The 16,548-nt window shown below is 34.8% G+C and overlaps 1 pseudogene; it reads left to right on the forward strand.

The window, feature by feature from the left end:
- LOC149533606 (replication protein A 70 kDa DNA-binding subunit A-like) overlaps window positions 1–16,548 on the forward strand; it is a 144,518-nt pseudogene that overhangs the window by 69,263 nt on the left and 58,707 nt on the right.

Here is a 16,548-nt window from a genome sequence, read left to right on the forward strand (position 1 = left end):
AGGCTTCTTTCATCCATAAATCCTCAAAGCGTCCATTTTCCAAATCCATTTTGGGTCCTTATGTACCCAAATCCACTATCCTAAATCCATCATCTCCTTCATCCATTTTGGTTCCCTATATCCAAAAATTCAAACTTTCTCCTACATATGCTCTGAAATTTCCTCCTTTCCATCACACTTCAAGGTCTGTGTTAATGATGATCTTTCCACCTCCTTCATCCACTCATTCAATCTTCCAACCTAGCATCCATCAACCATGTCTTCCTCCCAACCACTCCACCCCCTTAATCCAAACTTTTTCATAAATCCTTGACATCCATTTACCAACCCATTTCATCCTTCTTTTCACCATCATACCAACATCTATGAGAAAATAGTAGAAATTCATTGAAAATAAAAAAAGAAAGAGAAGAAATATTAAGGGATACCATGCATGTATGTAGATGCTCAGGTCCTCCCTCCATTTCCCTATCATGTATCCACCATCTTTGGAATTCATATATTCAACCATTCACTTGTCCTCTTCTACTTGCACTCTACACTTGGGGCAAGCTCCATCTATATCACATTGTCTTACATATCTTCCATACTTCCATATATTGTCAATCATCCTTTTCCATCTTTGATCTTGACTATCCTATTCTTTCCATCGATTCATGCTCACCTTGACATATCCCTTTCTCATAATCCACACACTATCCTACATACTCCCACCATCCATTCACATATTTGATCTTGACATCCTATCAATATCTCGCATCCCATAGTCCTTGGCATTTTCCTTTCCTCTATTATCCATCCATTATCCTACATACTTCCATCCTTCTTTCATATGTCCTTGGTCTTGGTTATCCATCCATTTTGTGTCCCACATTTCATCCATACTCTTCATATCATTATCCCTATTTCATACCTTCCCTCCCATATCCCTTATTCATTCCACTTTCAGACCTTTGCTCATAATCAATACTAAGAGGCACAACAAAAAAATGTTCATACATGCTTTGGAAATATACATACCTTCACTTCCTCCATGCAATGACCTTTGCACCATCTTTCCATGTTCATTCATTCTTTCCCACCATTTTCCCTTCCATTTTTCCTATCCTTCGTATGGGGCATTTTTTGTAACTCCTTTGAAACATGGTCCTTGCCTTCCCCATTGTCCTATACCAAACCCTTTGTTCCCCCATATTGTTCCACCATTTAGATATCCCCACCCTTCTCATCCATTTACCATTCCTTGGATTTCCCTTGTCAATGGTCCCAATCTAGTCCTTTTCATCAATTCAATCAATTCATTTCTCCTCTAACATAATCATATTCCCTTCTTCTAATCATTTCATACAAATCAATTTCCATAATAAATTCCTTCATTTTTCCATCTATTTGCATATACCTTGATCAAATTTCTAGTCTTCCATTAAACAAACTTTCCTCTAGAGAATATTTATCACTTGCTCTCTCACATTCCCCTTCCATTCCAATTCAATTCATCCATCATCTTATCATATCTCATCCAAATTATTCTATTTAGCATATGATCTCATGACACTGAGCTCCACCCCATAAAATTGAGCTTATCAAAATAGTGATTGCAAACAAAACTTACACAAATTCACACTGAGACTAAATGGTTTGAGAACCTTGTTCCTTTCACACAATTGCCAGCAAACAATCACAAACATTTCAATACAATTTCAATCAAATAATCAATTTTTTCCTTATAGGATGTATCCTTCCTACATAGGTTTGGCAAAAAAAAATCACTATCAGAATTAGGTTCATGGCAAGAACTGTGGACTGAATGACTACTTGGTCATAAGGTCTTTTGTTGATTTTATCTTTGTGTGTTAGCAATAGCCTCCCCAAGTGTTCCTCGATCTTCAATATCTTGGTATCATTTGGACAACTTAACCAGATTACATGGGTCATTTTGTGATATGATCTTTTTTCATGATTCTTTAGCACATCTCTATCAATTTTTGAGTTATGTTTATGCATTGCTCACTGGGGGCAAAGGGTTAGCACACTTTCCACCAAGATCCATAACAAGACTTTGGGTTTGATCAAACCTCTCCAGCGTGTATATGTCATTTGTTCCCTCATGAGTATGAAACCTACATCTATGTTCCTAAAGTATCTATTGTGTTTGAGTCTAGTTCATGCAAAGGAACCTTGTCATCTATGGTACTATATCATTTGATGCATAACTCCTCTTGCAATATCAAACTAGGGTGTGCTCTCCCATATGAGCATAGCTAAATCCCATGAATTCATGTAGTTAGGATACATTTAGATTCATTATCTAGTTAAATATTATGGAGTGACTTGCTCTCCCATATGACCAACAAGTCATGCAAGGTCATCCTTTAAGAGTTTTTATTTTCCTTTTCCTTCCCGTGTCTATTTTTGAGAAAATGGGGCAAAATATATTCCATTTTTACCCCATTTCCTCGAGGAGGCACCCTCCTCCCTTGTCATCACTATGAAATGACTCTTTCCACTCCTCTCCTCACTAGAGCAACCCATATTTGTTTTTCTTTGATGCAATGTTGTCCCGACACCACATCAAAGAGGGGAAAAATGTAGACACTTAAAATTGTCCTAAACACCACATTAATTGATTTAATATCTCCCTTGACACTAGTTAATTATGTATTATTTAATTATATTTTGTCATTTTATTTTACTTATTTAATTAAATTTATTTAATTAAATAGGCTCACTTCCCTAATGTATTTTAATTTAATTTGAATAATCCCCCTAATGTGTTAAATTTATTTAATGCATAGTGCTCCATAAATCTCTTTTTAAATAAATTCCAATTTATTTAATTCCCTCCACTTTATTTAATTCTATAATCTTGTGATTAATTTAAATCTTATTTAATTTAATCTTAATCTCACCTCAAACCTAGCCTACCACCCATCACTCTCATCCTTCTAAGTGTACCCACTAGTTAATCCCACTTAACTATCCTAAATACCTTCCTAAAATACCTTTTAGTTCCGAAGTGTTTGTTCACACATGTGAGAGCAACTCAAAATCAAAGAAAGCCCACCTTTTATTATTTTATCAAAAATCCTCTTACACTCTCACACACTTGTCTCCCTTTCCTTTCTCCAAGGTTGTTCCAACATGTATGAGCAAACCTTGAGCCATCTCTTTCACCAAAAAGGCTTATGTTGACCTTTGCATGGCTTGTCTCCTTAGCCCATGTGTCTCCCTTGTGGCACCTATGTGGATGTCATATAGATTCCACCTCCCTAAGGCCTCTCTCAAACCTATAAATAGAGCCCTTGCTTCAAGCATTTTTCGTCTCCTCCATTTGCATTGTTATCGTGCTAGTATAGTGTTAGAGTTTTTAGAAATTTTCATGCTTAGAGCTAACACTTCGTAGTTTTTTGCCTTGTTTCAATTTCTAGATTTTACATAGTTTCATGGTAGCATAACATTGTTATATTTCTTTCTTTATTGCATCTCATCTCCATTCGCATCCATGGTATCCTTTGAGATTGGTGTACTCGTAGTCATTTCTTGAAGGTATTTCACATACCACTGAGCATAGTTTCATACATGCATTTTTGCATTCATTCGAATGATTTAAAGGGATTCATCCATAGTTGTGTTTGAGGAGAGCACATTCACCTCATCTTGAGCACACCAACAAGGCCTCTTATGGGCACCCTTGTTGAGCTGCTTTGAGGTTGCATGAGGACTTTTCTTTTCTATTGCACTATGTGTTAAAACTCAAGCAGAATTAGTTATACTCCAATATTATTATTGAATCTTTGATACACACATGCTACTAATGTTTTCTTGTTTACGTGTGCTCCCAATAGGTTAGTTTTTCTTGCATACAAATCCCTCAATATCTTCAATTCATCCTTTTTACTTGTAGGTGAATGCATAAATGTTATGTGAACAAATATGGAAACCTGTTTAGAAGTATAATACTTTGTGTGCACCTCATTTTGTGGTTGTAGTGTGTAGTTCTCTATGAAGTCTACAACCAAAACAATAGTATCCAATGGAAATGTATCCTTGCACAACGTGAACTGCAAATCCATCCATCAATCTCTATGTGTATGCCTTGCATACTCATAAATAATCTTTTCATTAAAAAATCTTCATGAACTCCTACACTGGAATCTTTTCAATGACTAAATCACATCTTTTACCATGTTTTTCATCTTTTAGAGCATATGTCACTGTCTTATATTTTCAGTAATCTACTATTTGATTTATAATTGCATGTGTACTATTTGTATGTTCATACATTGATAAAAGCTACAAAGAACCACAAAATAAGCATGTACCATCCAAGCATGACAACTTGTAAAAAATTTGACCATCCCCTATTTCACATAAAATGTTGGATATAAATTCTCTTGAAGATCTAGGTGGCTCATTTATGTCACAATCCTTCAAAACAAACTTAGAATGCAAAAACACACATATATGCCTTAAAATATCAAAATGGTTAGAAAATTCAATATGTATCCTACAATGACAAGCTATGTGTGTGATTTATCTTCACATGAAAAGGTTTACCCATCTCAAAAAATCTTTGACTTATTCGAATTTGAGGATACATACTAATAAATTTTGCAAAAAATTGTGTCTAAGTCCAAAAAATGTTTTGCATGTGGATCGTGATTTCGGTTACCAATCCTCTGTACAACATCTCTTTGATTATGGTAAACATGTGTTTTATTTGTACTAAAATCTTCAATCAATGATTTCAAAGTTTCACTAATTTCTTTATCCTTCTGCGGTAGTCTATTGCTAAATGTCCATAATCATTTTTTATTGGATCTTCTACTATCTCTTGCCTTAGCATGGCTCTCCTTAGAGTACCTCTACCAATTTTTAATGTTTTTCTTGTCTTTCTCATGAGTCAATCTTTCTTCATTTGGGTACTTACTATTGTTGATGTAAGTATATGTCTTGTGATATTACTATGTTTGGTTCATGATTTAGAACCCACTTTTTCATATGCATTCATTAGATTCTTTACAATGTTTTTTTCATTTGAATCATCCATCATTCTTAGCCCAAGAATCTTTGTGATGGGCCTAAATTTTAAATTCCTCATCATTTCGACAAATAATTGGCATTGACCTATCACATTTAATTCTTCAAAGATAAATCTCCACATACGACTAACTTTTCTTTGACAAGTATGCTTGCTAATCTTGTAAGACATTGATTTCAAAATGTTAGTATCAATATCAATCAAATATTTTGGTCTTCTAAAATGAATTCTAGAAGGTGTTATAATCTCTTTCGTTCCCTCAACATTTTGAATATCAACATAAGGTTGAGTGAATTGCATACTTTGAACCAAAGATGATGTGTCTTGGCAATAAGATGAAAAAGATGGAATATCACCTACTTGATATGTTGATGTTGTGCCTTGAACATGATATGATGGATTGTGTACATCATCGGACATAGAAATTGGCATCTCTTCAACATGAGATGATAATATGACTCCAACATTGAAAGATGGTGTAGCTTCATAGTTTAATTGTCTTCTTGAGTGTAAGAGTCTCATTCATTCTCTATGTCTTTCCAATTCTTCCTCTTTGTTTCTTTGTATTGGTGGTTTGTTTTCCTCTTCAAAAGACAATTCTTCATTATTGCATTGCAATTTTTATTGTTCACGTAGTAGTTTCATTTTATCTCTTTTAATTACCAAATATCTCTCCCTCTCTTTTGTTGTTTGAGTTTTTGGTTTCTTCCTTGGCATGACGATGATTTCTATATGTCAAATTATTCAAACATCTGAATTACTTACAATTTGTAAATAAAAAATCATTCAAATACATATAAAAATTATAATTATTTTAATGGATAGACAATATATTAAACAACTTGTAAAATTAGAATTAGTTATTCATACATTAAAATTTCAAACCATTTCCAAATAACAATTCATTCAAACATCCAAATTTCAATGAATTCACTATATATTAAACAACCTTTCAAATTATAATGAAATTTGTCTCAATGGTAACAAAGAATACTAAAAAGGAGTACACTAACCTTTTCTATACAAAGAATGTTAAAAAACCCTTCAAATAGTGTATCTAATGATTGAATTTGGTGTTTGCTAGCTTCCAATACCATGAAACCCATTTTTTTTTCAGAATAACCAAAGAGACAACAAAAAAAATAGAGAATATGGGTTAGTAGGCACCCAAACTTTCCTTGTAACCTTTTTTTGTTGTTTTTACATAGTGCGTACGCACTATAAAGCACATATGCACTATGTGAAAAATCTCTCTCTCTCTCCCCCTATCCCTATCCTTATCTCTCTCTCTCTCTCCATTTCTCTTTCCCTCTCTCCCTACCCCATCCTCTTTATCTCTCTCTCCATTTCTCACTCCCTCTCTCCCTACCCCATCCTCTTTGTCTCTCTCTCCATTTCTCACTCCCTCTCTCCCTATCCCACCCTCTCCCATCCCCTACTCTCTCTTCTCTCTCTCTCTCTCTCTCTCTCTCTCTCTCTCTCTCTCTCTCTTTCTCCCTCCCCCACTACAACATTTGAGGTCAAATTGCAATGATGGTGTAATTTGTGGTGATTTTCATGTTCTTTTTTGCAATTGTCCCTAATGTCATCACAATACCAATGTCGATGTCATAACTACAATGCTCATGTGAGTATAAACAAAATAAAACAAAAAACACAACATAAATCATTCCTCATTTGTTTTGATTGTAAAGATTTGTGCACAAAAGAGGGTGGAGAGCTCCAAATAAGGGTGGAGATCTCTGAACATTTTCATGCCCATGTGATCGGTGCATTTCATTGCTGTGATCTTTACATTTCATTTCCACATCATTTCTCTATGATTTTGTTGTTGTGATCTCTGCATTTTGTTGGTTTACCCTTGCTCTTCAATTTTGTTGTCATGCCCTTGTGATCTATGTATTTCATTATCATGCCCTTGCTCTACGATTTCATTTTCATGCCCTTGCTCTGTGATTTCATTGTCGTGCCCTTGCTCTAGGATTTTGTTACCATGTCGTGCCCTTGTGATCTTTGTGCCCTTGCTCTACAATTTTGTTTTTGTGCCCTAGCTCTATGATTTTCTTCAAGGGCTATGTAAATGTTCATTTATTTTCCTTCTAAACAGGTATCTCTTTATATTTCCTTCTAAACATATATATTTAGAGATGTTTTTTAAGGTGCTTATTGCATCTTAGCATAACAGAAAAATTGATCCAGCTACATACATATTCTAGAATCCAAATAATAAAACAATAAAATTCACTCAACCCGTGCTAAGTGACTTACCTCAAGATCCTCTAAAAAAATAATGTAGACTAGGAAAAATGGGTAGAGTTCACAAGAAATTTAACAACAACATACTATAGCAAATATTTTTAGAAAGAAACTAGCCATAACCCAGTTAAATGGGTCTAGTTGTTGATTAGTTGAGTTGATTACAAATTCGTGTAGAACTATCATCAAATTAGGTACAATAAAATGAACAATCAGTTGTTCCCAGCTAGTAGGATCAAATACAATTTTTTAAGGTGATAAAATTACATATGCAAGGAATTGAAGAATAACTTCAGTGAAGAGTTGAGTGTAAGGAGTTGTTTCTAGCTATTGCTTATGTCATGCAATCTCTTTCTAAAGTTTCTCCTTCTCCTTCTCTTTCTAAAGCCGCTCCTTCTCCTTCGCTCTTGTGCCTTAAATTATGATTATCAAACTTCTAAATATCTACCTCTACCTTATCTAATATCAACTTCACATTGTGTTGTAACTCTAGCATAGGTGTTTGATCATCAATAGCTTTCATTTTAGCATTCATATCAGTATTGTTGTTTTCATGTACATGTATGTATGTATATGCATGTATGTATATATATATGTATGTATGTATGTATGTATGTATGTATGTACATATGTGTGTGTGTGTGTATGTATGTATGTATGCATATACATATATATACATATGTATATGTATATATGTGTCTATGTATGCATGCATGTATATATACAGAGAGATCCTATGGATTGTGGATTATAAATAAAAAAGAAAAGAAAAAAATGACATTAATCATTCCCCATTTTTCTTGATTGATTATGGAGAGTTGCACACGAAAGAGGGTGGAGAGCTTCGAACGAGGGTGGAGATCAAGATTTTATTGTCGTTCCCTTGTGATCACTACATTTTGTTTTTGTGTCGTACCCTTGTGATCTCTATGCCCTTGCGCCGCGATTTTCTTCAAGGCGAGAAGTGGTACCTATGTAAATGTTCTTTTTTTTCCTTCTAAACATGTATCTCTTGTTTATATATAATAGCTTTGGTCAGATTCAAGGACAACTAATTATGATGATTATATGCCTATGTGCATGTATGTATGTATATTAGTTCACTATGTAAACTTCTTTATATGCATACATACACACTTGCATAGTACTTGTGCTAAATTAAATCAATCATTCATGTCTTGAATTCACACAAGCAATTATCCTTGCATTCAGTTGAAACTATTCATACCAAACTAAGTATGCAAAAATATGTTCATGTTTACATTATTTGAATATCACATATATATAAATGAATAAAGTAATCTTAGGATATGACTTTTGCATTGATAAAAAAATGTTGATTTACAAATCTAGAAAAAAAAATGTGAAATAATGTTGATTGTTACACAATGTTAGGAAATTGTATTTGGGGAAAAAGAGACATTCATATTTCAATCAAAAGTAAATCAAAAGGGGAAAAGAGATAGAGCTAGATACACAGAATAAACTACAAAACCAAAATTAATGGTAGTATGCTTTAAAATCCTTCATTATCATTATGAAAATAAAGTTTTTGTCTCTCAAAGTAGCATGATTAAAAACTAACATGCTTTATGCAAACAACCTATTTTAATGAAACTCTAAAATACTCATATTTGGCACAAAATCAAAGCAAATATTCAAATTAAGTTAAATATTGCAAAGACAATCATTACCATTTTGAGAGGGGTTGTCATATGCATGGAAGATTTAAATTAAGAAAGAAATTACATAGCAAGCCTGGTCAATATTTATGGTATGTGATTTCATTACCATGCCTGCATTTGCACTTCAAAATTTTGCTTGAAATATACAATAAAAAAAGTTGAGCATACTATAGAATATTCATACATTTGTCCCTTCAATTACCATTATGGAGGTGCTTCAATTCTTTTCACACCCAACTACCTAGCTTGTAACCGTCCATGCAAATGTCAGACTTAGTAATGATGAATTCAATAAAGCTTCATTAGTCTATTTTTCCTCCAAAAAAATTATAAAATAAGAGTTGTATTCTGACAAGTGTATTATTATTAAATATATTTCAACTATGATTCTTTCTTTCTGATAGCACCTTTATTATGAAATATTTCAAATATTCAATATGATTGTTTGGATCACCTTTTTGTAATTAGGAACACAATAATAGCTTACAACAATGATAAAATGGCTAGTTCATGTTTCAGTTACAAAACTAATTAAATCAATTTATGTTAATGTTCAGTATTATCAATATGATTTATCTACCATTTTAATATACATGACACTAAAATGACCGTCAATTTTTTTTAAATGCTAAAAAGTTTACACTGATGAATGCTTCCACTGTAGAAAGCTTCTCGGCTTAATTATCTCTTGGTGATTAAGTAAAGATCAAATATAGTTTTCCAAGGTGATAAAATTGCATATGTGTGTATGTATGTATGTATGTATATTTGCATCTCTACATTTCGTTCTCGTGCCCTTGTGATCTATGCATCTCATTGTCGTGCCCTTGTGATCTCTATATATGTATGTATGTATGTATGTATGTATGTATAGACATATATACTTATACATATACATATTGTATGCGTGAATATGCAGCCTCTACTAACACACACACTTCAACATGGTCTTTGTATGTGGATTCATCCCGGAATGAAGATTGGATTGTTCATCCAAAAATCAGCCTGCAAAGCGACCTGTTGCCTTCTATTTAAAAGGAATTGCTTGTCAGATATCCTCAGATCCGAGGTTTTTAAGCAACCAAACCCTGTAAGAACGAAGGATTTGAAATGAAATTAATCTATATGATTATGCAGATTAATCTAGAATGGAGTATGCACGTTTAATCTAAGAACATGTAAAAGAAATTATACTAAATGTATGCATATTAAATCTAGATGAGAATTAAACTAGAAAATGAATATGAAAGTAGGGAGCTCAAATGAATGCACAATCCAGCAGCAATTCGATGCAAATTCTCATTCAACCTCCTCTCAAAATGAAGAGATGAGGGTCTCTTAAATAGACTTTCCTGGAATCCATCAACGGTTGAGATCGATTTCAATCAATGGTCAGGATTAAAGGTGAAGTTCAATCATAAAGGAAGATTCCCAAATTAAAGGGAGTTAACTGATTTAATTTGAGTAGAAAAAGGAGTTAACTGATTTAATTTGAGTAGAATAAGGAGTTAACTGATTTAATTTGAGTAGAATAAGGAGTTAACTGATTTAATTTGAGTAGAATAAGGAGTTAACTGATTTAATTCCTTTTTGATCAACAATGAACTGGGAATTTCCCTTTTTGAACTGAAGAAGGACTTTGGAGAGATATTTAATTTAATAAAATGAGATATGCTCTCATAATTACCTTTTTCATTTAATTAAATAATTCTATTTAATTAATTAGAGGCACTTTTCTTATTTAATTAAATAACTTCATTTAATTAATTAAGAATGACTTCCCATTTAATTAAATAACTTTGTTTAATTAATTAGAAGTAAGTTCTCCAGGCAAGGAACTTTAGAAAGATTTTGGATATTTATTTAAAAGCTTCTGGACAAAAAATTAATGAAGGGAAATCTTCTATTTATTTCTTTAATACTCCTCAGTCGATTCAGCTCAGGATCCCTAGAATTCTCAGGTTTCAAGTTGGATCCCTCCCTTTGATCTATCTCAGAGTTCCTTTAGCTTTGGGGACTCAACAGAAAGAGTATTGGCAAGGTCTTGTTGACAAATTTTGTAGTAGAGTGAGGCATTGGACACATAGGTGGCTCTCATCAGCTGGGAGGGTTACCCTGCTCAAGACTGTGATTTAGGCCCTCCCTATTTACAGGTGCTTAGTGCAAACCCCTCCCATGGGAGTTATGAAAGATTTTGATGCTTTGTCACAACAATTCCTTTGGTCAGGCAACCTTCAATCTTCTAAATGGAGCTTAGTCAACTGGGACACTGTTTGCTTGCCTAAGTTTGCTGGGGGTCTGGGCCTTAAATGTATGGCTCTCGGTGTCAAAGCTCTTGCTGCAAAGTTATACTGGAGATGGTGCAAGAATCAAGACTGAGATTGGGCCAAGATTCTGACCCAGGAGTGGAGGTTCGAGATATTCCCAGACTTGAGCTTGATGGTAAGGGGTCCTTTATTTGGGACATCCTTAAAAGGGGTGCTCCTTTAATTAAGGATGGTCTTTTCTGGATCTGTAATGAGGGGTCAAGTGTGTTATTCTGGCAGGATTCTCGGGATGGCCACTCTCCTATTCTCTCCAATTTTCCCCACCTTCGGCCTTTGTATCAAGTTTTTTCTTCTGTAGGTTGGACCACGGTTGCTCACTTCAAGGTTGTCCAGAGGTGTGGTTTGATGGAGGTGGTTAGCTGGAAGGATCCACAGCTTTGGCCCACAGGGGGCTCCCCGGAGAATCGGGCTGAACTGGCACATATTCTCTTCTCTAGGCTTTGTAGCTCTTCTAAAGACAAAGACATCTTGGCATGGGGACCTTGCCCAAAAGGTAAGTTCAGCGTGGGCCAGGGATATGCTCGACTAGATAGGCAATGTAATGTTATTTAGGAGGTTCCCTGGTGGAGGCAGGTCTGGAATAAATTTTCTTGGCCGAAATGTAATTTTTTTCTTTGGTTGGTTGCACAAAATAAGTGTCTTACTTGGGATAATCTCCAGCGAAGAGGATTTCAGGAACCCTCTTATTGTCCCCTATGCTTGTTGGATGGGGAAGATACTTCTCATGTGTTTTTCTTATGTCCTCTCTCTAGGGAGATCTGGCATAAGTGGTGGGAGGCATGGTGCCATATATGTATTCATGTCGTATCTCTTATTGAATTTTGGGCCAGCCTTGGCAGACCCCCTACAAAAACTTCATTCCTTCAAGTGGCCTGGGCTATTGGACCTTCTTTCATTCTGTGGAATCTTTGGTTGGAGCGTAACCATCGGATTTTTTGTAATTCCAGCTTGAGAGCCACTAAACTATGGCAGTTCATCCTATCCAGGCTTCAAGAGACTATCTTTGCTAAATGTGATATGTCAGAGCCGGTGGATCCCGGGGATTCTTGTATTATCAAAAATTTAGGATTAGTGGATAAAGGATCTGAAACTAGTAGCAATAAGAGATATCAGCCACAAAAGAGGAAGGTTTGTAGAGTGGGGAGATGGAGCCCTCCTCCTATGGCAGTCCTAAAGATTAACACTAATGGCTCCTCCCGTGGGAACCCTGGACAGGCTGGAGTGGGGAGGATTGGGAGAGATGCAGATGGTAATGTTATTTTCATATTCTCTATACACAAAGGAGTTCATTCCAATAACGTGATGGAGGCTTTGGCCATTAAAGTGGCTATGGAGCGGGCTTGCTCTCTTGGATGGAGGAGAATGGTGTGTGAGTCTGACTCTCAGATAGTTGTGGATATGATTAATAACCGGAGAGTGGATGAATCTAGCTAGCAAATTGCATCTATTGTTAGAGAGATTCTCCACTTGAGTAGCTTTGTGGATGGGATCCTTTTCTGTCATATTCCTAGGGAATGGAATGGAGTGGTTGATGTTTTAGCAAAATGGGCATCAAAGAAGGGTGCTGGTTGGGATATTTTTGATAGAGATGATCGTCCTGCTAATCTTAGTGGGATCTTCAAGCAATTAGTGGATAAGGATAGATCGTAACTATGTTGGGTTGGTGATTTGGTTGTTGGGCTTGAGGCCTCCTGTAATCCGGATTTAATTGAATAAATTTTTACCCCTTTTTTCAAAAAAAAATAAAAAATTAGAAGTAAGTTCTCCATTTAATTAAATAATTTCGTTTAATTAATTAAAATAGGCATATTTATTAAATTAAATAAATATAATCCCATAGTACATTAGTCTTAGGATATAATTTAATTTAATAAAATGAGATATTTTCTCATAATTACCTTTTTCATTTAATTAACTAATTCTATTTAATTAATTAGAGGCACTTTTCTTATTTAATTAAATAACTTCATTTAATTAATTAGGAATGACTTCCCATTTAATTAAATAACTTTGTTTAATTAATTAGAAGTAAGTTCTCCATTTAATTAAATAATTTTGTTTAATTAATTAAAATAGGCATATTTATTAAATTAAATAAATTTAATTCCATAGTACATTAGCCTTAGGATATAATTTAATTTAATTAAAGTATAAATACTTATTAATTAAATTAAATATTAATCAATAGGTTTAATGTAACTAATATGAGTAAATACTATAGGAATTAAATAATAAGCATGATGAATGCAGATTAGGGTTTTCTGCATCTGACATTTAAATCAAGTAGCGAGTAGTAGAACAAGAATTTGCCTAGTGAAATAGGACTTAGGATTGATCAGAAATATACCAGAATTGGTACCATGGCAATGAGCCAAGTTTAGGGTATTACATTTTGCCCCTCTTTGAATGAATGTGCGAGCAACACATTCAATTCAAAGAAAAATTAAAAAGCGTGATTTGAAGATGAGATTGGTTTTGAAGGTGATGACACGGAGACCAATTGATAAGCTTTTAAGGACTATCTCTAGAATAGAGCTTAATCCCAAAGAATCCAAGCAGAATGCCTAGATACCTAAAATTGATTCAAAGATGATATTAGTTCCGAGGGTGATGACACAGAGACCAATTGATGAGCTTTTAAGGACTATCTCTAGAACAGAGCTTAATCCCAAGGAATCCAAGCAGAATACCTAGATACCTAAATTGAAACAGATAAGCTTTTAAGGATCATCTCCAACACGAAGCTTAATCCTAAGGAATCTAGGTAGAACACCTAGATACCTAAGTTGAAACAGATAAACTTTTAAGGATCATCTCCAGCATGAAGCTTAATCCTAAGGAATCTAGGTAGAACACCTAGATACCTAAGTTGAAACAGATAAGCTTTTATGGATCATCTCCAGCACGAAGCTTAATCCTAAGGGATCCAGGTAGAACACCTAAATACCTAAGTTGATAAGATCTAATTATGAGTCATAGAATCATCCCCAAAATGAGGCTTGATCCTCAGGAGTCAGGGTTTAAACTATCCCGATACCTGTCCATCAGACTCTATTAGAAATGTTATAAGATGTGATCAAATGATGAAAAGATGAAGTAGATGACAAGGATGCCAAAAAGAGGACAAGATGCCCCGAGTAATGAGATGCCCCAAGTGAGAAGGACATAAAATGGGAACCAGATGCCCCAAGCAATGAGACTCAAAATGAGTTGAAATTTAGTTCAATGATGTAATCATCCTGCCCCCTCGGGAGTGAAATCGAAATATGACACACCAGAAGTATGATGTAAGGAGAGTGATGAAAGATACAGAAGAAATCCAAGGTTTAGTAGAATATAGAAGAGATTAGAATGATCAGAAGAAATATAAAGAGATTAGAATGATCAGAAGAAATATAAAGAGATCAGAACGATCTTGAAGAAATATGAAGAGATCAAAATGGTCTAAAGAAATTTGGAGAGATCAAAATGATCTAAAGAAATATGAAGAGATCAAAATGATCTGAAGAAATATAAAGAGATCAGAATGATCTGAAGAAATATGAAGAGATCAGAATGATCAAAAGAAATATAAAGAGATTAGAACGATCTTGAAGAAATATGAAGAGATTAGAATGGTCTGAAGAAATTTGGAGAGATCAGAATGATCTGAAGAAATTTGGAGGTTGATCCAAAGTGATTTTAGAGATCTAAAAGACCAAGTTTGAGTTGAAAAGATTTCAAGAATTGCAAAGTATTAGAAAGATTTGGATTGCACAAAAAAATTTAAAATGCATTTTGAGCCACTTAAGTGTGTCAGATTTCGAATTTGATCCTGAAAAATGGGTTAAGAGCAACCAAAGTAGCCAAGAGGGTGATTAATCAATCATTTGTGCAGTTCATGAAAGAACATGATACTTTGAAGAGATCAGCAATCACTCATCAGAGAAGGTGAAAGTAGATTTGCAATTGAATCTCATGCTTATGCAAGTGAAGTATGCAATGCAAGACTATGTTAAATGCAACCCTATGTCTAGTTACCAAGCCTCAATATTTAATCATCACTGGATATAGAACAAAGCTCGTAGGTCATACAATTCCCACTGACATTGCAATCATGGAAATATGAATATAACATACGTTATTGGTTTGTCAGGATTAAATGTAAGCATTCGAGGCACAAGAAGCCAAAATGACCAGAACATTTGTCCCTTTTAATGTAGCAAGTTAACATAAGCATCAAAGCATAAACACTAGGATGACCAGAATGTTGCTTGCATGACAGGCACACCAAACACACAGGAGATCCCTCTTATGCTAAGCATTCAGTATTCATTCTGTCCGCAATGACCCTTGCGTTTGTAACCTAAGACAAAAGTGTGCTAGATATACTCATAGTGACCCGTACGCTCACTTAATAGGACAAGTATTAGTATTTACTATAGCATGAAGAGTTCACTCCAACAAACAAGGAGAAGCACCAACGTTATTGACGTATTCTTATAAAAGGAGTCGAGGTACACCTGGCCATGCAATACAAGATGGAGGCTCTTATAGTGGACACCCCTTTTATAGGAATGTATCAACTAATTGGAACTAAACCACAAATAGAAAGCAAAGAAAAAGATCATGCCCCCAGTCATCGCTTCTCTAGTCAAAGATGACATCACCAAGTTGCTCGAGGAGATATGATAAAGCAAAACAAAAAAACAAAGAAAATGCTCAGCATATCCAAATAATTATATCATTTTTGAGTTCAATGTTTTTGAGATTGATGTTAAGTGTCAATGTCCAGAACATGTTTGAAAGAAATCTCTTCAGTAGGGTGACGATAGTAGGCAGACGTAGTCAAAACGACTGGTGACTAAGGTCAAAGAGGAATCTTCACGATGAAGAACCTAAAGAGGACTAAGCGATAGTAGACAAACACAGCCAGGACAACTGGTGACTGACGCAAAAGAGATCTTTCATAAAGGAATCTTGAGACATGACCCGAGCAATGGTAGGCAAACACAGCTGAAACAACTGGTGACTATTGCAAAAGAGATTCTATGAGGAGAATCTCAAAAAGAGTGACACTAGCAACAGTAGGTAGACGCAGTCAGAACGACAAGTGACTGATGCAAAAGATATCTTCCATAAAGGAATCTTGAGACATGACCCGAGCAACGGTAGACGCAGTTGAAACAATTGGTGACTGTTGCGAACGAGATTCTATGAGGAGAATCTTGAAGAGAGTGTCACTGGCGATAGTAGGCAG

Source organism: Cupressus sempervirens, chromosome 10 (assembly GCF_028749045.1).
Source record: "Cupressus sempervirens isolate cs-2001-9-10 chromosome 10, ASM2874904v1, whole genome shotgun sequence".
Classification (NCBI taxonomy): Eukaryota; Viridiplantae; Streptophyta; class Pinopsida; order Cupressales; family Cupressaceae; genus Cupressus; species Cupressus sempervirens.